General features: G+C 40.3%; 1 protein-coding gene and 1 long non-coding RNA gene across 4 annotated transcripts in view; both read right to left on the bottom strand.

Moving 5' to 3' along the window:
- The window catches only part of NALF1 (NALCN channel auxiliary factor 1), a 603,416-nt gene that overhangs the window by 297,999 nt on the left and 282,211 nt on the right, over positions 1–23,206 (bottom strand). The gene's annotated exons all lie outside the window — the stretch shown is intronic.
- LOC146398718 (uncharacterized) lies at positions 11,207–18,259 on the bottom strand. The gene is made up of 2 exons (XR_014819939.1): positions 12,217–18,259; positions 11,207–11,898 (listed from the first exon to the last, which is right to left on the bottom strand). It is a non-coding gene; the product is annotated as an uncharacterized LOC146398718 (long non-coding RNA).

The following is a 23,206-nucleotide window of genomic DNA, read 5'->3' on the forward strand; positions in this document are numbered from 1 at the left end:
TTTATTTGTCTCTTTTTAGAGTATATTATGATTATTTGTCACAGAAATAAGCCTAATATAGAAATATTATTTGCAAACAGTATTTTAACAAAGCTCCAGTAGTTAATGAATGCAATTAAAAATTTGATATATATGTATAATTTTTAATTTTAAACAGATTCTGTTTCAAACAGAAATTGGTTGTAAATACGCACAGTATACAAATTCAGCCTATTGTTTATGCAGAACTGGCCACAGTGAGTGGTGGCTACTTTCTTACAAGTTGCAACTTAGTCTCACTCTTGTCTTCCCTGCTTCCAGATAAGATTCTCTAAGATTTCCAGTCATAGAATCCCCTCCCCTGTCCCGTGTCCTGCTTCTTGATGGCAAAGCCCTACTTCTTAAGCCCCTCCCAAATCACCAAAGATAAACCTGAAGGCTAAATTAAGTCCTTCCTAACACTCTCCAGCAGAGACCTGCCATGATGCTCTTCCTCAGTGGGTTCTTCCTGCAACTACAACAAGTCCTAAGCCAGCTTGTTTAACTAGGTGTGCTCCTGGTGGCATTAAACGCCTCTAACCTGGAGGGCAGGGATGTAGGAAAACTCAGAGGTTTAAGTGACTTCAGAGGTGATAAATATTTTACTTTGTAGAAGCAGGCCTCAAATGCTTATTTTCTGTTATCTGTCCCTTGTGACTATATCATCTTGCTGCCCAAGATTTATTACACATACCCTTAGAATATTTGGCATGTGATTGGAGTCATAGGAAACTCAAATATATATTTACAGACAGAGGAGAAAGAAAATCACATGGAGCTGGTGGGCGCTGGCAAACAAAATCCACGGAAGAAATGAAAGCATCCACAGGCGTGCTGAGGTAGGAAAGGGTAGACGTGTTGCAATGACGTCATAACTGCTGGAACAGCCACCAAGTCCAACAAAACAACGAGGTAACAAACCTATTACAGTGACTTGGTCTCAAGTGCCTTACATGGATTCATACGTTTTTCTGAAAACACCACCATGAGTCAGATAAATACTTTATTCAGATTTTACAAATGGGAGAAATTAAGGCAATGATAAATTAAATATCTTGGCTGAGGTCTTAAGCAGCCAGTAACTAACCATTCCAGGATTCAAATTTTAGAACGATAGGCAAGATAAGTGCATATCTACTTAGAAGGTGTGTTGATTTTTGCTGCAAGCGGTGAAGGTGGCGTAAAATAGTATAGTCACTTTACAAGCATCGCAGTTTCTATCCACACTTCTGGAAAAGAGTTCCTCATCTCTTTATACACATTCAACTCCTTCGCTGTTGGATAGTTTCCCGAATATCTGAGAGTGGTTACCCAAAGCACGTCACCTTCACACCCAAATGTCTGAGAGGCGGTGGTTTTAGTCTCCTTGGTGACTTTCCTGGAAGTCCAATGCCAAATTACAAAAACTATACATTTGAACCATATACTGCACTACTTTCCAAGGTGATCTTTAGAAAAAGCTTGCTTGCTTCAATATCTGAAGCTCACCACCGCAGGATCAATCTCCAGAGGAGTAAATATTAGACCTGTATTAAATGTCTTTGATTTTTAATATCATTAGTTGACCTATTGTAACAGGCATGAAAACAGTGTTGCTTGAATTTACTTCAAACCAATATGTCTTCTTATAATAGTACATTCAAAATAAGTATTTAAAAATACATTAGAGCATGAAGGACTTTGTAAGAACTGAAATATAAAGTGACATCAACTTTTTCCTTTTAATGCTATTGTTATTTTATTTATTTTATTTTAATTTTTGGCTGCATCTGTGGCGTGTGAAAGTTTCTGGGCCAGGGGTTGAAGCCGTACCACAACAGTGACAATGCCAGATCCTTAACCTGCTAGACCAGCAGAGAACTCCAATGTCAACTTTTTGAGGGATAACTTTTGGGGAAAATGAAGCTGGTTTTGATACTTGGGCATATAGGGTAGCTACTGGTCATTGCCCACTTACCATATAACTTTCTTCTAGGTGCTTGTGGAAAAACAATTCATCAAAGCATTAATTTGGTTAAGAAAAAAACTATTCAGTTATTTTTTCAACGTTTCTTCTTTTGAAGGCATTAAAACCTACAGAAAAACTACCTGGATGATAGGTTTTGTATTGTCCTTAAGTCACAAACCATTCTTGTTCTTCCTTTCCAAGCCTTTTGTGAGATTTCTGCCTCAGATGGGGTTTGAAACATCAGAAAAGGAGCAGTGGTTACATTAAGAAGAAGACTAGAGCACCCTAGCCTTTCTTTTCTTTTTTTCCTGAAATCTGAGCTAATTAAGGGTCTATTGCTATTGTAATAGAGGAGAGAGGTACCTTAGAAGGATGATTCTAGAAGTCATAATAGGAAGTAAGCCTGGTAGATGATGGAGGCGCCTGAGTAGAGGAGACCCCGTGTTTTCTCTGTCTAGTGGCCCTCCGTCCCCCTGGAGGGCGTGGATCCAGGGGGACGGAGGGCCACTAGAGGGGACTGGCTGAAGGTCCTTGGTCAAGGGATGACGAGCCAGGGGAGAACTGGGGGACTGGCTGAAGGTCCTTGGTCAAGGGATGACGAGCCAGGGGGAGAACTGGGACCAAGGCAGTAGGATGACCCAAGACATCAGAATTTATGGGACGCACTTCAGTGGAGAGTGGAGGGTTTTGGTGGCTCTTGGGCCCTGGTGACAATTCAGCATAAGAAATTTGAGACATTTAAATAACCCCAGGTTTAGGGGACCGCTGGGCCAACCATAAAGACTAAACATAGGTCTCTGACTTGATTTAAATAAATGTAAGGTGACTTTTCAGGCACATACAGATTATTTGAGGAAGATTTAACCCACATGGCAGTGTGAAAAGTAACACACATTATTTTTATTTACTGAATCCTACCACTCTTGGCCCAGAGAGTTAAAGGAACTTGTTCAAGGTCACAGATCAAGATGACGGTCGAACCACATTCAAGCCTTGTTCTGCCTGATCCAAAGCCCAGAACCTCCACATTTCAGTTTCTTTGAGTCACTGGATAGACAACAAGATATAAAGAAGTAGTCAGGCCACGGAATTATAGTTTGTTGGGAGGCAATGGACAGTGTGGTCAGAGCTGACCTTTGTTTATGTAACAGGTACTTATTATGTTTCCTCTGATAAATAAGAATAAGAATAGATGCTGTCCTCAAAGAGTTCCAGGAGGATTAAGCACATTATGTGACCTGCCAGCTGTGTGTCCATAAGCAAGTTACGTAACTTCCTCGAGCAACAATTTATTCATTTATAGAATATGAGAAATAAATGAACTCCCTTCTAAATGGAAGCTTGAAGATCAAATGCACTGCTTTTTTAAAGTTCTTGTGATCATAACAATTGCTCCGAAATGAGAAATTATGATTCCTACCAACGACTGCGTGGCACCCGGTGCTGGAACCTTTGGGTTGACAGTAATCACGGGAAGATTCGGGATGGGAAACAGTTTGAGAGAATGAGGGCAAGTTAAAGATTACCAGAAATTTTTCTTTGAAAATTCAGATTTACAGTGTATTGAACGTTAACTACCGTACACGGAGTGCTTATCCCAAGTCCGACGCTATGCAAAGCCCTTTCAGTCAGTCAGCCCATTGGCACATGACAGAGACGTGCCCCGAGTCAGAGGGCTTCATGACAACAAACAGCCCGGCCACAAAGTCATGGTTCTTATCCATTACTGCTATTTCTTTCTTTTCTTTTTCTGTCTTTTTAGGGCCGTGCCCGTGGCATATGGAGGTTCCCAGGCTAGGGGTTGAATCGCAGCTATAGCTGCCAGCCTACACCACAGCCACAGCAATGCAGGATCTGAGCCACATCTGCGACCTACACCTCAGCTCAGGGCAATGCTAGACCTTAAACCAATGATGGAGGCCAGAGATTGAACCCGCAACCTCATGGTTGTGAGTCGGATTCGTTTCCACTCCATGGGAACTCCCATTGCTGTTATTTCTAACAACAACCAGGTACTGCCACGCAGGTGTGCTGTCACACCACCATTCACACCCTGACCTCGAGGTATTCATTCCACCTTCTCGCATCCCTTCCCAGCCGCGGGAACCCTGTGCTTCCAGCATCTCAGGGCTGGGACAGCGACTCGGACAGGCTTATCTCAGGGCTGGACTGGAGGGAGATGACCCCACTTTACTCTCTGTCTCAAGACAGACTTGAGACAGATGGATAATTTCAGGTCTCAGAGGATGAGAGAATAGGTGGCTCCAAGGATTTAGAAGGATGTTGTGTCTCAGGCATTGTCTAGGGTGTGAGAGGAAATGAAAAGCCGTCAAGAAGAGGAAGTGAATCGGCTATTCCAGTCTCAGCAGAACGCGCAGAGAGAGCGACACCTGTCTAAGACGGCTTAACGCGACAGTTCTGAAAACACAATGAAAACACTCCTTCTGCCAGCTGAAGCAACTGGGCATGACCTGCAGGGTTTTAAGGAGAAAAAAGCTGACATTTGATCCACAAGCAGTAAAAACTCCCCGTCCAGCTTTCTAAAAATGACAGAAGACATCAGATGACAATGAGCAGACACTGGGTTTGAGGAGTCAGAAGTGGAGCGAAGAAAAGCAGGCTCCAGAATGGAGACAAGGCGTGCTAACCATCCACGTGGCAGGAAGCAGGGAGGGAGAAAAAGCAGCAAACGTCATTCGCTCGCTGTTCTGTGCCCACAGAACATACCACCTTGAGGAGTTCCCTGCTGGTCTAGCGGTTAAAGATCTGGCGTTGTCACCGATCTGACTCAGGTTCTATCCCCGGGCAGAGAACTTTTGCATGTCATGGGTGCGTCCAAACACACACATACACACACACAAACACACGCACACACACACACACACACACACACACACACACACACAACATTAAAGAGGAGCTGCCATCAGGTTAAACACAGAGAAACTATCTTTAAACAGAAGCACTTGCCATGATACAGGCAAAAAGAGTTTATTTCATTTGACAACTAAGTTTAATTTAGTTTTTCTCAGCTTTCTTAACGTATGTTGCTTTCTCAACGCACAGTCCGCCTTCAGATCCTGTGTTAAATGAGGAAGTAATTTAAGTGATCCAGCGGTGGCTGGCAACCATGTATAGAGAAACAAAAGCCTTTTCTCTGTGATGGCTACTCTTGCCTGGTCTCCCTTACCAACAGACAAATTGAATTTAGCACGTAGGAGCCACGAGGGCCGTCCTATTTCCACTTTTTAATTGCACACTGCAGGGAACTTTCCTGAAGCACCATCCATTATGATTGCTGACCAGCTAGCGAGAATTTTACTAAATAATGGGATAGTCACTGATATTTTCCAAAATAAACAATTAAGTTTGCGTTTATTGGACATGGATTCATTAATAAACACCGGATTCCAAAGCTTCTAAATTTCAGTATTTTGGGTAATCTTAGCTGGGTCAGTGAAATTGTTACCATGCTGATGTTTGTGAATGAAGATAAAGCACAGTGCCCAGCTGTCCCCTCCTTCCACTGCATGAAACAGAAAGCTGTTCCTCTCTATTCATTTATTCCTCCTCTACGATTTCTCTCTGTTTTTAAGTAAAGTTGCGTGTGTGTGTGCGTGTGTATCTTGGCTCCTACTCCTACTGGTTTTTGATGATGTTTACAAAAACATCCTGTCTTATTTATTTATTTGACAAGATCAACATTTTAAAAATAAAATACAGAAAGTATAATTGAAAAACTAAAAGAAAACAAGCAAAATATCGACAATATTGGCAACGCTATCAGGCAACACTTCTCGGACATTAAGGGGTATTTTTTAAGTAGAAAAAAAAAGGAAATTAAAATTTAACATAAGCTCAAAAATGTACTTTGGAGTAAGGCACAACGTAAGGCAGACAGAACCAATCCACAAACCCTGCACATGATGTAGGATGAGGGACAAATAAAAGCTGAGATTCAAGGATTTAAGATTTTAAGATTTAAGACCCTTATTGTTAGGGAGAAGAGAGAAATAAAATAATTTTGTCAAATATGAGAAAAATAGTTGCTTTATTTTCTCTCTCCTATACAAATATATTATTTTTATTGTTTGTTTTTAGATTGAAGGATTAAATGTTTGTATTGAAAAAAGAGGAAAGAAGAGGATCAGAACAGATAAGATCAAATAGTCCCCCAAATAATTACATATAAAGTAGGTAATTTTGGGGGTGCCACACGTGGCTTTGGCTTTATTTATTTACATATTCTCTAGAAAGCAAACACAAATGTTGGAATGTGAGACTATCTAGGAATTGGAGGGGTGAGAGCAGTTTTTGGGAAATGAGTGAAATGAAATTTGAGGTGTTCACACGTGGACCCGGAAAGAAAGGAGCTCTTGAAGCTCCTGGGAAATGTCATAAGGATTGTAGGTGTACAGTCTGCCAAGCAACGGAGGAATGACCACGAAGGCCCAAGTGAAGGGAAGAGGGAACTGAAACAGACCTCATCGGTTTCAGCAGTCCATGGATGTTCTGTTGGTGACAGTCTTCTATAAGAGTTCAACAGTAATTTTGTTTCCCAAACAGAGAAAATGTTAGGCTATGCAAGTAATTTTCTCAGTTTTAACTTTTCCTCTCACACACAAATGCATACTTTTTTCAATCATGCATTCTTCTATTCATTGGACAAATGTTTATTGGCCGCACTGTGTATCAGACACTTTTCTAGACTCTTAGGATACTTGGAGTTATAGAAGTAAGTGACCAATCCTCCTGAAGCTTACACTCTTACTAGGGAAAGACAGAGGAAATGGAAAGATGACAAGGGAGTGACTGCATAGTGTGTCAGAGGTGATAACTGCACCAGGAGAAAAAAATTGAAAGTAGCAGTGGGTGAGGAGCTGGCGAGTGTGGGGGCGGAGCTGGCTGCGTGCAGGTCTCTGAGCGGATCAGAGATGGGCCTGGCTCCTGCTACCACTTATGCCAAACACGAATAAAAGAAGACATCTGAGTCAGCCTGAAGTCGTACATTTACTTCTGTTGGGTGTTCTTCAGCAAGCACGAGGATTGGGGATGGAACATCCTAAACGAATCTGAGAACGTTTCAACATCATGGTGATTTATTTGGGAGAGTGATTTGAAGTGGAACCACACAAGATAACAAGGCCGAGTGATTCAGGGAGAAATGAAGGTAGGGCTGGAATGCCAAGTGACAAATGAGGCCACGGTGACCCTCGCGGGAAAGCAAACTGGGATGAGGCTGAAAAGATGACAACAAAGCAAACACACAGGCGGACCAGCACTCCGATGGCGGTAGACTTCGGTAGACTTCAATGTGCGGAATTTACAACGAGGCTCCCAGAGAGCTTTGGTTAATAACAGGTAAAGGTCATTAGGTGATAGTCTGTGGTCTGCGTTTATAACCGGTCACAAGTTGCAGGTGAAATGTAATTATTGCTCACGTTGGTCTCTGATCAGAATTTTAGACTTGAGATTCTTAAAAAGACATGAAAACTTCTTTGGGAACTCAGTTCCAACTTCTTGGGAGTTAACTGTGAAGGGGCATCATATGCGTGACACAGACGATGAATGATTCTCACGTGAGAGCACAGCCGGAGATGTGGGGAAGAAAAGGGAACATTTCAGAAAACACTCATTACAGTGAGAGCTGAAGCTGGGAGACGTAGAAGTTCTGACTTAACGAAGGACTCTGTGTTCCAAGAACAGTGTCTCCCCAGGGTGTTGGCTCCCCAGGGACACTTTGAGAGCAATCAGAACATCCGGTGTGTGGTTTACCAAGGGGTGCCCATTAGTCCAGTAACAGGAAAGCAGTCCAAGTTGTTAGGTACTGGCTGCTTCGTGCAGGGAGAGAGAAAGGAACCCATTTCAACTCCTTCCGAGTCACAGAAAGTAGAGCCTCAAAACAGAAACATTTAACATCAAAATATTAAATAAAACTAAACCCTCATGACTGAACAAAATGAACAATACTTTTGAGCCAAAGTAATGCTTTCCCCCCATTGCAGTTGTGTTATAATATTACCAAGAAACAGGTCGCGAGAGAGGTAGATTAAGGAACAATATCCAGTTAGTATTCAGTTAAAATTAACTATCCGTTCATTCTAGAAATGGTAACTATATCTAACTCTAGTTAGAGAATAGACATTTTGGAAAGTGGAGTACTCTGGTTAAAGCTGTCCATAATATTCATAATGTGCTTATAAAATAACATACGCATCACATATAAAAATTAGAGTAGGAAGTACAATAAACACTATAATTATTAGGCTTTATTTTTCAGTGGCTGGGAAGGTTCGTCAGCATTTGGATTAATTAGAGTTGGCACTGTGAATGTCAGCCGCAGGTGCACAGGAGGAAGTACGGGAAACTGAAATGCAGTTGTACTGGCCCAAGTCCCACCTCTGCAATTGCACGTTAGGGTCAAATGAGTATAGAGGTTTCCATACACGAAGAAGGGAAAACATCCATGAAAACAAAAGCAATCCGTTGGTAGGCTGTCAGTCCCTTTGGCTTTCACCCCGATGAAGATTTCCTATTCTAAAATCATGATTCAAAGAGTGCAAATGAGCTTCAGGACTCCCTGTGCAATTTACGCTTCTTCATTCAAGAGGTTCTCACACCGAATGTCCAGAAATGAAATGCGAGAGCAGAAAGAGTATTACGATAGAATGAAGGAGAGATGTGAAGAAAATGAGCTCAGAGATGGTTCAACATCTTTTGACCTGCATCTGAAAGCAGGGAGCCATTCCATGATGCAGGAATCCTAGGACCCACAGTGGCTAACACTTGTGAAAGAGTCGCGTGCTCCTTGGTACTCAGATAAGCATTTCACACTCAATTTCCTATGAATGAACTCTTTTCACTCGATTGTTAATTAATTTATCAAACGCTTACTTTATGCAAGGCTCTGTACACAGTGATGCTCAGCGGGGCGCTTTTGTCATTTGATGGAACAATTCTTCACTGTGTGTGACTGCAAAGCGACTGGCATCACTACCCATGAGTACTGGTAGGGTCCCCTGTCCTGTTGATGACCAAGCCTCTTCCCACCTTCCTGAACTCATGGGAGCTGCAAACCCCAGCTGTAAACCCCTGCTTGCTGGAGCTGGAAGACATGATCTCTGCCCTCCAGGCACTGTGGTTGGTACCATCCGGCCTGTGTGTTTGAAAACATGTGGGGAGGTGTATTAATGCAGAGGCAATTCAGCCACCATCATCCTCACAGCTAACAATTACATGCTATCTGAGGCAAAGATGCAGCTACCTTTCCGCCAACCTCCAGGAGAGACCTTACTATTAATATCTCCATTTGCAGGTGAGAAAACTGAGGCACAAAAACTTAAGTAACTGCCAAGGACTCCACACTAGAAAAGAGTAGAGCTAGGCTTGCAACAGGCAGTCAGGCTGCAGAGTCACCTTGTAATTCCTAAGGAGCAGGTGTTCTGAAAATCCCTCCCAGGACAGCATTTTCTAACATGCTGTTTTATTTTTTGAAAAATTAAATCTTAAAATTTAAACGAAACCTTAAAATTAAATGCATAGCTGATCTGGGGGCATGTATTTGAAACAAGGCCCTAAATTCATATGGATACAAGAGCTCCGAAACTAAAATGATCAATAAAGGAGGAGGAAAATAAGGAGAAAGCATTATAAGAGAAGGCAGAGGAGAGGAGTTTTTTTTTTTTTAAGAATACCACATAATAAGAATAATGAGCACTTGAATCATTCTGTATCCCAAAGTCTCAGAGCACTCTGCAGTCTAATCATCTGAATTTTAGAATACCCTTGGCAGGGAGAGAACAGTTCAACAGGAAAACTTGGATAAAAAGAAATAAGATGGATGACTTAAAAGTTTACTCAACCTTGGTAATTTCAGGAACTCCAAACCTTGGGTTAAGAAAGGAAATGTTGACTCCCTTCTAAATGACTGTATATATAATATTTACACATTCTCAGCTTCAGATGATTTCCAGAGTCATAGTTCAGCAGCTGCAGTTTAAAAGCTGTGAATTTAAACATTTCAGTATAACAGCTGAAGAACTTGTTCTCAGAAATCTCAGGAGGCACAAAGAGCTTTCAGGCTTCCAAAGATCACCCCACCATTTCTGACTTTGTTTCCCACATGGAGCTTTGGAGAGATTAACCTACAGCTGAGTCAGTGACTCTTGAATATTTCAAGGGACAGTGTAACCCCCTTTATAAAAGAGTTTACATTTAAATCAACCTACACTTAAATTGATTATTTTGCAGGATTGGCTCTATGAATTTTGACACATTTGACCATGTAACAACCATCACAACCAGAATATAAAACTCTCCATCACCCCCAAATCCTCCTTTATACTATGCCTTTAAATTCCGCCCTCCCCCCACTCCCACCCCAAGCAATCACTAATCTGCTCTCTATCACTACAGATTTGTCTTTTCCAGAAAGTAATATATGCGGAATGGTACAGTATGCAATCTTTCAAGACTGACTTTTTCATTTATCATAATGCCTCTGAGATTGATCTGTTGTTGCTTGCATCAAGCTTTCGTTGCTTCTCACTGCTGATAGAATTCCATGGCAAGGTAACACAGTTTGTTCATCCATTCACCACAGAAAGGCATTTGGGTCAACTCCAATTTTTGGCCATTACAATTAGAGTATTTACAAACATTTATATGCAAATATGTGTAAACATAGGTTTATAGTTTTGCCTGGGTAAATATCCAGGATTCCTTCAAGAGAAAGGAGTAGGTTTCCCAGGTCATGTGATAAACATATATCTAATTTTACAAGAAACTCAGAAACTTTTCTGGAGTGTCTTTACTGTTTTGCACCTTTTGCATCATTTTGTTTCAACAATATACAAGATATCCGGTTGCTCTGCATAACCACTAGCCCTTTATATTTAATGTTAGCTATTCTAACAGGATGTGGTATCTTACAGTGGACTTAATTTGCATTTCCATAAGGGCTAATTATGCTGAACATCTTGTGTGCTTAGTTCCTATCCATACATTCTCTTGGGTTAAGTGTCCATACATTTTTTTCTTCCCATTTTTTAATTGAGTTGTTTGCTTTTTTTCTGTATTTGAGTATTCTTTGCACACACTCCATACCGGTCCTTTGTCAGATATTTGCAAAGGAAATATCACTCCTTCACTCGTTTGTAGTTTGTCTTTTCACTCAAATTGTCACTCACAGAGCCAAAGTTTTAAGTTCCTTTTTTTCTTATTATGCCATTTTTCCTTTAGTTTCTTTTGGGAACTACTTTTTCTTTATGTCCATTTTTTTTTTTTTAATGCATCCTGTGTTCAGATAAACTGGAGTGTGTGTGATGAAGCTAACGTGACCTTTCAGCTATACTTAAAACAAAGTAGCCCATCTCTTTGTGAGGGTTAATCTGCTGAAAGCTTTTCCTGGCAGCAACTGACATTCTGCTTTCTGATGCCTTTATCTCTTAACTCTGTTTCAATTGATGGTTTTGTGTTGTCTGTGTATCCCCAGCACAGATACAGGGAGTCCTTGTACAGGATGGTTATTTATGTGAATAATTTAATATTAACTATTCATCTCATGCATTATTTCCCAAGGCAGGAGAGTGAACCTGACAATTTTTGAGGACTGAGTTGCATTCTAACTACAAATAAGATTATTATAGCAGGATAAACAGTGGAAAATTCATGTTTAGCATGGGGATCCTAGAAAAGTGATAGGAACTGCTGTGTTATCAATATCATTGATATGACTTAAAGGTCAAAACAAGATAATCTGAAATTTGAGGCCTGGAATTAACCCTATGAAGAGATGCGGCTCATGCCTCTGTGTTTAGAGAGTATTAACATTTCGACATTCAAAATCAATGGAAATCAGTCCAACTCGAAAGATCTTTTGTCATTAGGAAAACAACATCCGATGCTCAGAAAAAAAGTGAGTCAAGAAAACACTTTCAGGAGTTCCCGTCGTGGCGCAGTGGTTAACGAATCCGACTAGGAACCATGAGGTTGCGGGTTCGGTCCCTGCCCTTGCTCAGTGGGTTAACGATCCGGCGTTGCCGTGAGCTGTGGTGTAGGTCGCAGACGCGGCTCGGATCCTGCGTTGCTGTGCCTCTGGCGTAGGCCGGTGGCTACAGCTCCGATTCAACCCCTAGCCTGGGAACCTCCATATGCCGCGGGAGCGGCCCAAGAAATAGCAACAACAACAACAAAAGACAAAAGACAAAAGACAAAAGACAAAAAAAAAAAAAAAAAAAAAAAGAAAACACTTTCAAACATGAAAAAGCTTGGAAATATATCTATTAAGTGACAAGATGAAATTAAATTGAAAACAAGTATAGTCTAATCTGGTTATGACCCAGTTGATCTGCTGGAGATCCACTGAGACTCTTGAGTAGCAACGCGGAAAAATTAGAAGGGGCATGATTCGTAGAAGCTACAATACTTGCAATGTGTCTTCTGGAGTTTTCTAATTAAGCCCAATGAAATTTCAAACATGATTTTTCCATTGCCTTAAGTGTTAAAAAAAAAAAAAAGGGTCAGGAAAGATGATGCTCTTTACTTGGGGAATTAGAGCTACTGACCCACTGTCACTGAGGGATCACTTTGATGTGAGAAGGATAAACGGATTTGTGCTGATACACCTCCACATTTAACTGGCCTCCTTTGTGATAAATTGCTAACATTTGCAAAAGGTGCAAAGGACATCTATGGGAACATAAGCAGAGGAACTCCAGCAGCGCAGGAAAAAAATAACATTCTAAGAGCTCGTGTTGATATGTTCCATTTTGGAAATATAAATTTTCAAACACTTATATTACACAATCACATACACAAGTGCATATGCATACACATGCACACACTTACACTATAGCTAATAATTCATTACTTAATTTTAGCCTCAATTTGAAAAGGTCTGGGCAGTTTAAGCCTAGCTGGATTTTTCTTCTTTCAAAAATAAGATCTTTTAAAAATATTTAAAAAATGTTTAGTTTACTACAGAGGAATATAAATGCAACTGATATTTTTAAATTAGTAAAGTCATTACTAACATAATTGAAAGAACATCCACTGATTAAAAAAAGGAAGTGCACATAAACATAAGTAATTCTTAAATTACCAGCAAATTATACGATACAAAATAGCTCAAAAATATTCTCTGCAATTAATCCAGACAATAATACAATAATTTGCATGTTGATAACAGCAGCTTAAAAAATCAACATGTTTTACTGATTAGAAAAGAATATTTTTTTCAATGGGGCCAATTTGCTCATCTGAATACTAAAGTAAATAGAAACTTTGTTTATGTCATACTAAAAACAAGTTAAAACCATACATTCTGGTTAAGAAAAATTATACAAATATATCAAACATAGTGACTTATCAGTAACTTATACTCTGTAACTGAGTCATAGGCTTTTTTTAACTAAAAATGTCCAATTCAACGGGGATTCAAGATTCAAGTCCCCGAAACTTTTACGTCTTTGTTATCTTATGAAATTAGATTCAGCTGAGCACACAAACGCTGCTCTTTCAAGCCTCCAGGATAAGTATTTCAAAGCGTCCACATTCCTGGAGGCCTCTGATGTGTGAGCAAGGGTTGAGGATGAGTGTGGTTAAAATGGAGAAGATGTGGAACAAATGGAATTACCCCACCCAGACAAGGACAGCAAGGACGTGCCTTTGTGACAAGAGCTGATGTCAGCAGTCACTGGCTTATTTGGGAAAGTCATTTTTAATACTCTTGGAATGCAGGTGTGTAATCAGACCACTTTTTCTGTGTAGCTCAAAATTTGAGAATACAACATAACAATTGAAGAAACCACAGCACAGCTGAATATGTGAATGGATACAAAGTGGCACAATGCCTTGAATCCTGAGCTTTTGTACACAGGTTGTGAACAGTCCTTGCACATGGAACCTCTCCCACTTGAATTATTTTTCAGTTAAAGTACAGAGTCTAGCACCCTTTCTTTCCTAAGGTCTCAGTCGATTCTGACAGTGACAGAGATGAGAAACTATCTGTGGTAGGGGTGGGAATTGACTGGTCTCTTGGAGCTCCCTAGGGGCTTTGGGGTTCAAGACAGCTTTCCAAAAGAACCAAGACCAACCCCTAATTTGCCTAACCCCATCGTCTCATTATCAAGGAGAAGAGAATCGTCAATAGCCAATGGTGAAAGGCCAGGTTCTACTGTTGTGTGGTTCCACTTCGCCACAGCTCACTCTTACTCAGCTCCAGCAGCCCCAGGAGCTCCCTCTGCCTCTCAGACTCCCAGCCTTGATTCTATGCCCTGCTTCCTCCTCACCTTGGACCACTCTGCCTGCATTCAGTGCTTGGCTGGCTCAGTCTCACTCTTCATAACTCAGTCACCTGCTCAAAGACCCCAACGACTCTATCCAGAGCAGAAGCCTCCATCCCGGCAAGACATGCTTCCTTTGTCACTTCATAGCGTATACCCCAGTTGGTAATAATTTCTATTATTATTTCTATCTTTGATTTCCTATTTTCTGCCTGTATCCCCCACCAGCATGTAAATCATGAAGAACCTTGTGCATATTAAGTGCTCAGTTTAAAAAACAAACAAAAAAAAACCTTAAGTGAAAGAAAAATACCCACATAGAAAGAAAGTTCAAAGTTCAATAAGTCTCTCTTATTTAAATTTCTAAAGTTAAAAGAAATAGCTTAAGGCTAAATGTTTTTGGTGTGATTATTTTAATATGCCTATAGCATGTCCATGCAAGCATAAAACACTCATTCCACAAAAGTGCCAGGGTGTAAACACTGCCTGTTGGGGTAACCAAGCAGCTATGACAGGACAAACAGGAAGCAAAACAATATTGCAAATCACCAAAGCTATGGGGAAAACATAATATCAATTACATTATAATTATGTAAACTGGAATCCATCCAGAACACTGAGGCTAATCATCTATGAAAAGCAGCTGACACTATGCAAAGAAAACAAGCATTCCTAAGTAATATAGGGATATGATCTAGTTTCTCTATTCTGGCAGTAAAATTTCAGAACTAAGATGGAAAACATCATAAATGCCAGAAACGAATCTGGCTCTGTGCAAAGAATACTTCCTATTTTTATTACAAGTTTTAGTGAAGAAATGCTAGTTGTATAAAAACTCCAAAGAGATGGACCTCTGTCTTCCGCACTCTACATAAATAACCCTCTTCTGAACATTCTCATACCAAATCTGTGTCTGCATCTGAGATCTTACCTCAAGGTACATTCCTAAAAGAAGAATTACTGAATGGAAGACTATGTGTGTATATATAAATTGTGGTTCTCTAGAGAGTTCTTGCTCTCTGACTTTCATCATCAATTTTCCCCATTTATTTCAATTCAATATTTAAGCAATGGGACTTTTGGTTAAATTCACATTGAACATTTTTTTAAGGACTCATCTGTCCAAATGCATTTTTTCCCCATTATTCTACCCACATGCTCATCTTGTTCTGAACTTGAGAGACACATTGCTACAAATAATTTTTCCAGATTTTCACTTGCATTTTAATTTCAAGGTGCTTTTTGGACAGGCCAATGTTTTATGTTTTGTAAAGACTTACCTATTGATATTCTCTGAATTTTTTCATTATTTGTATGCATATGAAGTTCTCTGTCATACTGCAACCAGATATTCTTGTATTTGTTTCCTAGGTGATTAAGGCATCATTTTTCACAGTTATGTCTTTAATACAGCTAATTTCTTGTACTGATCTATTATTTTTCTCTCAAATAGTTAGCTACTTATCAAAGAAGTTTTTATTGAAAATGGCTCTATCTTTCCCTGACTGATTTATAAGCCACGTTACAAACTTCTTTAAGTGCACTGGCCTAAATAGTTTCTTGTAGTCAACCAAGAATAAATCTAAGGAGAAACAGGAGAAACAGAACAGAATAAAGAAGCTGAAAAATGACAAGTTTTCAAAAACAAGTTTTGAAAGTAAAACTCATCAGATCCTTTGAAATGTTATGAATCCCCCAATGTGAGATATGCTTTTATTCAAGCATAAATCTTTAAGAATCCATCAAGGATTTTTGATGAATTTTATTTCTTTTGGATAAGCTGTCATCACAGACTACTCTGCTACTTACTTTTTCATCTATGAAAAGCATTGCTAAAATCTTCTGTTACAGTGTTTTTCCAAGGACTATTAATATCTAGTGGCATGTTTCAATAAACATGAAATTTATTTTATTAAATATTGAGAGTTTGGGTTATGATAAATCTTAGGCTTTTGTTGTTAACTAGTCTAAACACACTTCATAAACTACTGGAAAATTAATCAAATTGCATTATGTGAAGTTTCTATATAACCATATCTTTTGATATCAGTTACCTAAAATATTTGATGGTTTCTTATAGCTATCACTCCAACTTTGATTTTTCCATCTCATGTGCCTATTCATTTATATGACTAGCCCTGCATATTACTGAAGTTCTCAAGAACGTCAATTTAGAGAAAATATGAATCCCTGAAAAGATAGCAATTTAGAAATACAGTCATATTTCTGTGCTGTTTTCTAAGATAAAATTGCAATTATACTGATCAAAGACAAGGCGTTGACCCCTAGATAGGTTTCAAAAATTATACTAATGTTAGTAACAGAACTGTTAGGAAAACTCCATAAAAATGATAGCTATCAACACATTTTAAATCTTATGAAAACTAAGTATAAATACTGAGCTGAAACTTAAATAATATTCTAAAAACTCGAATTTCTTTGACTAGATTCAGTTGTTGCCTATCCTTTTGAATTAAAACTTATATCACTTTATCCAAACATAAATATTCCCTAAAATATACAGTTATGACCATAACTTTTAAAGAAGCTTGTTTTTGCCCATTTCTTTTTTCTTTCTTTCTATATGTTTTGATTGTTTGTGACTATTGGAAATCTTTATAGAAGTTTACACATTTGAAATGCCCAACTATGTATGATTGTAGCACAAGTGCTTTAACGTGTTCAGATATCTTTCAAATGAGAATGTGACAGAGTATTAGAAAGGCCTTCCTTTTGTAAACAAAACAAACCAAACTCGCCAAGTAAAATACACACCCTGAATCCCTCCTCTGATCCATGAATCTCCACGTGCCTGGAAGAGCACCATCTGAAGTCATGACTTTGGCTAAGGACCTACTAGAAATTGAATACTTCTGAAAGTGTCTCACATGTCCTTGGATGACATAAAGTCAAATCAGTTCTTCAGATTGTGTGATGACATAAAATGTTGATTTTATTGGGTAGGGATGAGGAGAAGGAATAAAAAGATCGACTGTTTCCTGTGAACCTAGGAAACTAGATAACTCTGTGAGACGAAGGGATGCAGAGAAGGAGCATGGGGCAGGGCAGGACAGGGCAGGGGGTGGAATTCGAGCTGGAAATACACAAAGGTGGTTTTAAAAGTGTGGTCCCTGGACCAGCAATGCCAGCAACTCTTGGAAATCTGTGAGAAATCCAGGTTCTCAGTCCCACCAAGTCGTCTAATCAGAAACTCTGCAGCAGGGTCTTTTAACAAGCTCCCCGATTCTGATGTACCCTCAACTCAAGAACCATGGATGTGTTTCCTTCAGAATGTTTGCCTCATCTTCTGTTCAGAACAATGAAGTGAGAATTTCTTTCTAAAGTACACATTTTTCTGTATGAAATTCTTCTTAACACTCTAGGAAAACGTGACACATCCTTCCACCCCCATGGGTCTCCCCACCTGCGGATTCGAGCCTTCTGCGGTTCCAGGTCAGTCCGTGGGTGGGGGGGCCGACTGCACTTCACCATTTTATGTAAGGGTATCTGAGAGGGTCCTGGAGCTACTCCAGGGCCACCGAGACAACTGAGTGTGTAATTTAGCTGGAGGGAGGGAAGCAGAGGGGGAGAGGCGGGTGGAGACGGGAAGAAAAGTTCACGTGGCATGCTAATTGTCTAACAAGTAAGTTCAGCGAGTACTTTCCACACTCTAATACGCCTAAGAGGTCGCCAGTGAACTTGCTAAAACACAGACTTCAGGTCGCACCCTCTAGGATCTGGTCTAAGCAACTCTCTTCCAAACACCAAGAGTGGTTTTGAGGCCCCATTTGTCAATGGCTAACTGGAACCTCTTTCTTCAAGGAAGAGAGTTATCTTGTTGACTGTGAGTTAGGGCACAGAGTAGTCAGCGTAAAGCTTTTTTTCTTCTGACTTGAACACATCAACATAGCAAGATTCTGCAGGTTGTTGGTACACCATTATTTACCTCAGGGCCTTTCGGATCCAAACACGCCTTTTTATAGGAGTGCTTTGTGTGTGTTTTGGAGACTAACTTCAACATGTAATTTCCTTTACACATGTGATTTGTTTTATAACTGAGACAGCATTTGTTTTTTAGCTTTATTATTATAATTTGTTTACATGTGTCAGGAACACGTTTTATCCACTTGAGGATTTCGATGGAACTAGGGCTCACGTATGATTTTGACATTTTCCATCTCCACAATATTTTACAGGTTCATGTTAACGATCCCAAGACTGGCCTCCTACTTTGGGGTGGCCGGCTCGAAAGCCGCAAGGGACCAGACGTGCAGTGTGGATTGAGTGCAGCAAGCCAGGGTTCTGCCCGAGAATGGGAGAACTGTGGGGAATGGGGGCCTCCAGCCCCGGAAGCTCTGAGCATTTCCTATGTAACACACAGGGTGGACACAGATTTCCTAACCTTTCTAGACTAGTTAATATGAACTTACTTGAAAGATCTTCTCACGCTTTAAGAAACTTCAAGTCCAATAACATGTGTCTCAGGACCACAACTGACTCTCATCTACCCGTTTTTTTTTTTTTAGCTATTTCTTGGGCCGCTCCCGCGGCATATGGAGGTTCCCAGGCTAGGGGTCGAATCGGAGCTGTAGCCACCAGCCTACGCCAGAGCCACAGCAACGCGGGATCCAAGCTGTGTCTGTAACCTACACCACAGCTCTCAGCAACACCGGATCATTAACCCACTGAGCAAGGGCAGGGACCGAACCCGAAACCTCATGGTTCCTAGTCGGATTCGTTAACCACTGCGCCACGACGGGAACTCCTCATCTACCCGTTTTGAACATGGATGTAATACTCGAATTAAGCCATCTAACAACTGCATCCCGTACTTTTTCTGTGTGTATCATCTATTGGTTGGGAAACTTTGCCCTCCAAAAAAAGGTCACCAAAACAGCAATAATCCTTAAGCCCTTTTCCTCTGAACCCAACCCCTGTACTCCACAAGCATATTTTGGGAAATATTTTTGTATGCAAAGTATTTAATCTGCATAACCCTGGGAGATAGAAAGCATCACTTTCCTCACTGTAAAGCCCCTGGAGCTCAGTAAAATTACTTTCCGAGGCAACAAGTTAGCAAAAGAGCTATCTGAGGCTCTAATTTCATGATCACAGACACAGCTCCTGTATTTGAGTGTATTTCAAAAATGGGTTGTTAGAGTCAGACCTTAGTTAAAATCCTGATTTCTCCTGAGAACTTGAGCAAACTAGCTCAAACTCTGTAAGCCATAGTTTACTCATCTATAAGATGGGGGCGATATCTGTTCCACAAGCTCGTTGCGATAATTATAACAGATGCTATTTGTGAAAGGTCTAGCCCAGCACTTGGAACACGTAAATGGTCAACACAGGTTAGCTCTTATGACGGTGATAGAGAAACCCCTGAATAAACAGGACCTCTCATTCTATTCACTGGTGCACTTATTTTGCACTTAAACATGAAAGCGTTTATCCCACCAAAGGCATTTTACTAAACTCTAGGTCTGTAAACATTGGTAAACAAACCAGACGTGGAAATGCTGTTTTGCATTCATCACGGAGCGTGGAGACTGGCCTCTCCCTTACTTGCTCTGTGCTTCTTAAGGCGACCCCCTGTGCCTCATCTCTGCCTCTCCTGACGCACCTACGTACTCTGTAAAGGGGACGGATGCTCAATAAATGTTTGCTCACTTCAACTTAATTTTGTTAAACCTGTTTCTTCATCTGTAAACCAGGGAGAAATAAGCCATGTTTACCTAATGACCATCACCAAATCATACATGAATATGCTGGAATATGAAAAAATACACAAAATATTTTATATAGAGTTAATGGAATAACCAGGTTGATTTTACCAAAACTATTTATTACTTTACAATGGTTCCTTGAAATGTTCTCAGCCACATGACCTATGTTTATAACTGCAGCAGTTATGAATTTGTTTCTACATCGCAACTGGTGAATCTGAGACTCAAACCAAGTTCTAAGTCCAGAGCAGCTATTCTTAACTAGCAGGTTGTCCTGGTTTTGCTCTGTATTACTGAGATCGTATAAGCTTACAAAGTCTATTTTCTCAAGTTTCTAATGGTAGCATAATAATAATGATGGTGCTAGTGAATTAATAGTCTCTTCAAATATCATTAAAATCCCCAAAACACAAAGAAAATAAAATCAGACGGCCACCAGAATTTGTTAGTCCAATGAGAATCTAAAGCATTCCTGGGTTATAAAATAATATCGAAGGCAGATTTTCAAAGTGCAGTGGCTCTGATGAGAACAACACTGCTAGGTCACTCTTCGTCACGGTCCCGGGATGCTCCTTAACCTCAGGTGGGCATGGAAGGCGTTCCCCTTGGGTACCGCAGGAACTAGATTTCACACGCACTCCTGGTCCGCCCAGGAAAGCGAGACGACTGAAAGGGAATATAATCCCAGCTCCTCAGGCTCTGCTAAGGCTACAAATCCTTAACACAAAAATTAGTGTTAAATTCGACACACCTAGAGAAACTGCCTCCGAGTTTTGACTCAGCCACTTTTCACCACACTTCTACATAAATACATCTGAAATTCATATTTTTCTATCATGATCAAAAGATGGCATCGTGTATCCTAAAGTTGCATGTTTGATTTCCTAAAATGAATGCTTTGTACATGCGTATGCATGCTGACCTGGAGGCAGACAATACAGACCATTCCAGAGAAGTGAACGGTTTGCTTGTGTGATGCACGATTGAAAGCTCTGGTGTCAACTTCCACAGCGACTGCTGGTCCCCGAATTTTAAGAGGCTGAATTCATTAGGCGTAAAAATCATTTAATCTTCTGTACTGAGAACATTTAATGTAAACTAAAGTCATCCCATTTCCAGACTGCTGAAACATAGGAACCATTCATGTCTGGGAGATATACCCACTTGGTGACCTACACAACATGTACCAAAAATGCTTTGAGATACGCTCAAACAATAAAAATCTAGAAATACACAAGCTCGAACGCACGAACTAATTTAGATTATAGGAGATTCTGATTAAGAATCCATGAAAGCCTGTGGCATTCTTTTTATAAAGACAATTCCAATAACACTCCATTAGGATTTCCCCGTTAAATTAACTCTACAGACTTCTAATGGATTTCTTAATTAGACTTGTTATTAATAAGAATATTAAATAAATTAAAAACAGCCCTGACAGCCGCTTGTAATAAACAAAAAATGAAAAGCAAGATTTATGCTCCTTACTTTACCCAATCCAAAGCATTTAATAATCTTACAAATTTATTGCAATTAATGATGCAATTTCAAAGAGTAAAAAGCTAGGATCATTATGTGCTTGTCTGAAGAAAACCTTCTTGTTACTTTAGAGATGAGGCTGGTTCCTGGAGCTAGTGTTCCAGCCGCTGTTCATTAAGAGGCTGCAATAGCTCAAATGGTCCTTTGTCCCATAGTTCTGTTATGGCTTCAGGGTATTTATTTAGTATGTCTGCATCTGCAGAAGTACCCCTTCCCCTCCTTTTTTCAGAGCAAAAGAAGCATTTAAGCAGAAGAAAGGAATAGCTTTCATTGCGAACTCAAGAGATCGAATGACCAATCTCTTGGCAGAAAGAAAACAAGATTTATCCTCTCTGTGGACCACACCAAAGCCTGGATGTACAGCTGTAAAACTGCACTATGCACTATTCGTTTGACTTCAGGGATATGTGTATATAATTTGAAGCAAGAAATGTGAATGTTACATTTAAAGACTAGGTGATCTCATGAAAATGGATGGCCTGATAGTGAAAAGTCCTTTAGATGTGTCTTCAAATTCCAGCCAATAGCCTTCAATAGCAGTAACATGACAGCCTTCCGAGAAGAACACGAACAAGAGACAACGGGAGAGGTGTTAAATGTTCTCCTGGGATGAAGAGAAGCAGTAGACTCTGCGTGGCTCATTCACTGACCCCCGCCTCCCATCCCTGGATGGTTGCCTTGCCTTAGTGAGATTTTAAGACCATGTAGCTCAAAGAACTAAGAGTGCCCAGCTGCAGGGTCCCTTCTATCTCAGCAAGAAATCAGAGGGGGCCCTTGATGATTAAGGCTAAGGGGACTTCGAAAAAGCAGCTATAAAATAAGTTTCTACATGTCAGGTGCTTTTTATCTTTGGCACATGTACCTGTATGAATGAAGAAGGAACAAAAAGAATATCAAATTAATGTGAAGGCAAAGTTGGGGATGGCCTTGTGTTACCAAACCAATGTCATTTACCAAACTTTGGGGACAAGGCAGCATAAATCAGCATGAAGTCAGCTTCTCCTCCCATGAGGATGAGAAGGAAGCCCTCCCTGGCGCCCTTATGGTTGCAATGCATGGAGTTTTGCCTCCATCTCAGAGATGAATTAGGAACCCTTGAGCATTCGCAACGAGCGTAGACGTCATATTGGCTTATTGATTCTCTACAGCTACACTGCAAACATCTGCTTGAACATAACTGGAGATATTGGTGTGTATACAGTTATGTCATGCCTGAGACACATTAAGTCCAGGTGAGTCCACTCATGCATGCAGCTAACACACACACTGAGGTGCATACTGCAGCACCAAGGTTACTCCTCCTTTAGTGTCTGCTCCCAAGGAGTTCATTGCGAGAGTCAAAGCAAGAGTAGAAATACAGCGTGAGGAATGGTATGGATTAAAGAAGCATACGCATTTTCCTCCATACTCACACGCACATGATCTGGTTTTGGAAGGTCAGCCTGCAGAGGAGATTATGTCTGATCTTGTTTTGAAAGATGAACAAGGATGAGCCAAGCAGAGAAAGTGAGGGCACAGGGAGTTCTGTGGGCTGGCACAAAAGGCATGGCCAGCACATACCCTCTGACAGGGGCTAGGGACACCATGCAGAGCTGAGCCCTGGTGTCTACCCTCCTGAGTCTCCAGGGTCAAGGGTTACATAAGCTGATTACTTACAAGAATTAAATACGGCCAAAATGAGCAAGATGAGC

This window comes from Sus scrofa, chromosome 11, assembly GCF_054392235.1.
Source record: "Sus scrofa isolate SSC_HxYL_T2T_F1_AM1 chromosome 11, Sscrofa_HxYL_maternal_Yorkshire_Landrace_v2.0, whole genome shotgun sequence".
Lineage (NCBI taxonomy): Eukaryota > Metazoa > Chordata > Mammalia > Artiodactyla > Suidae > Sus > Sus scrofa.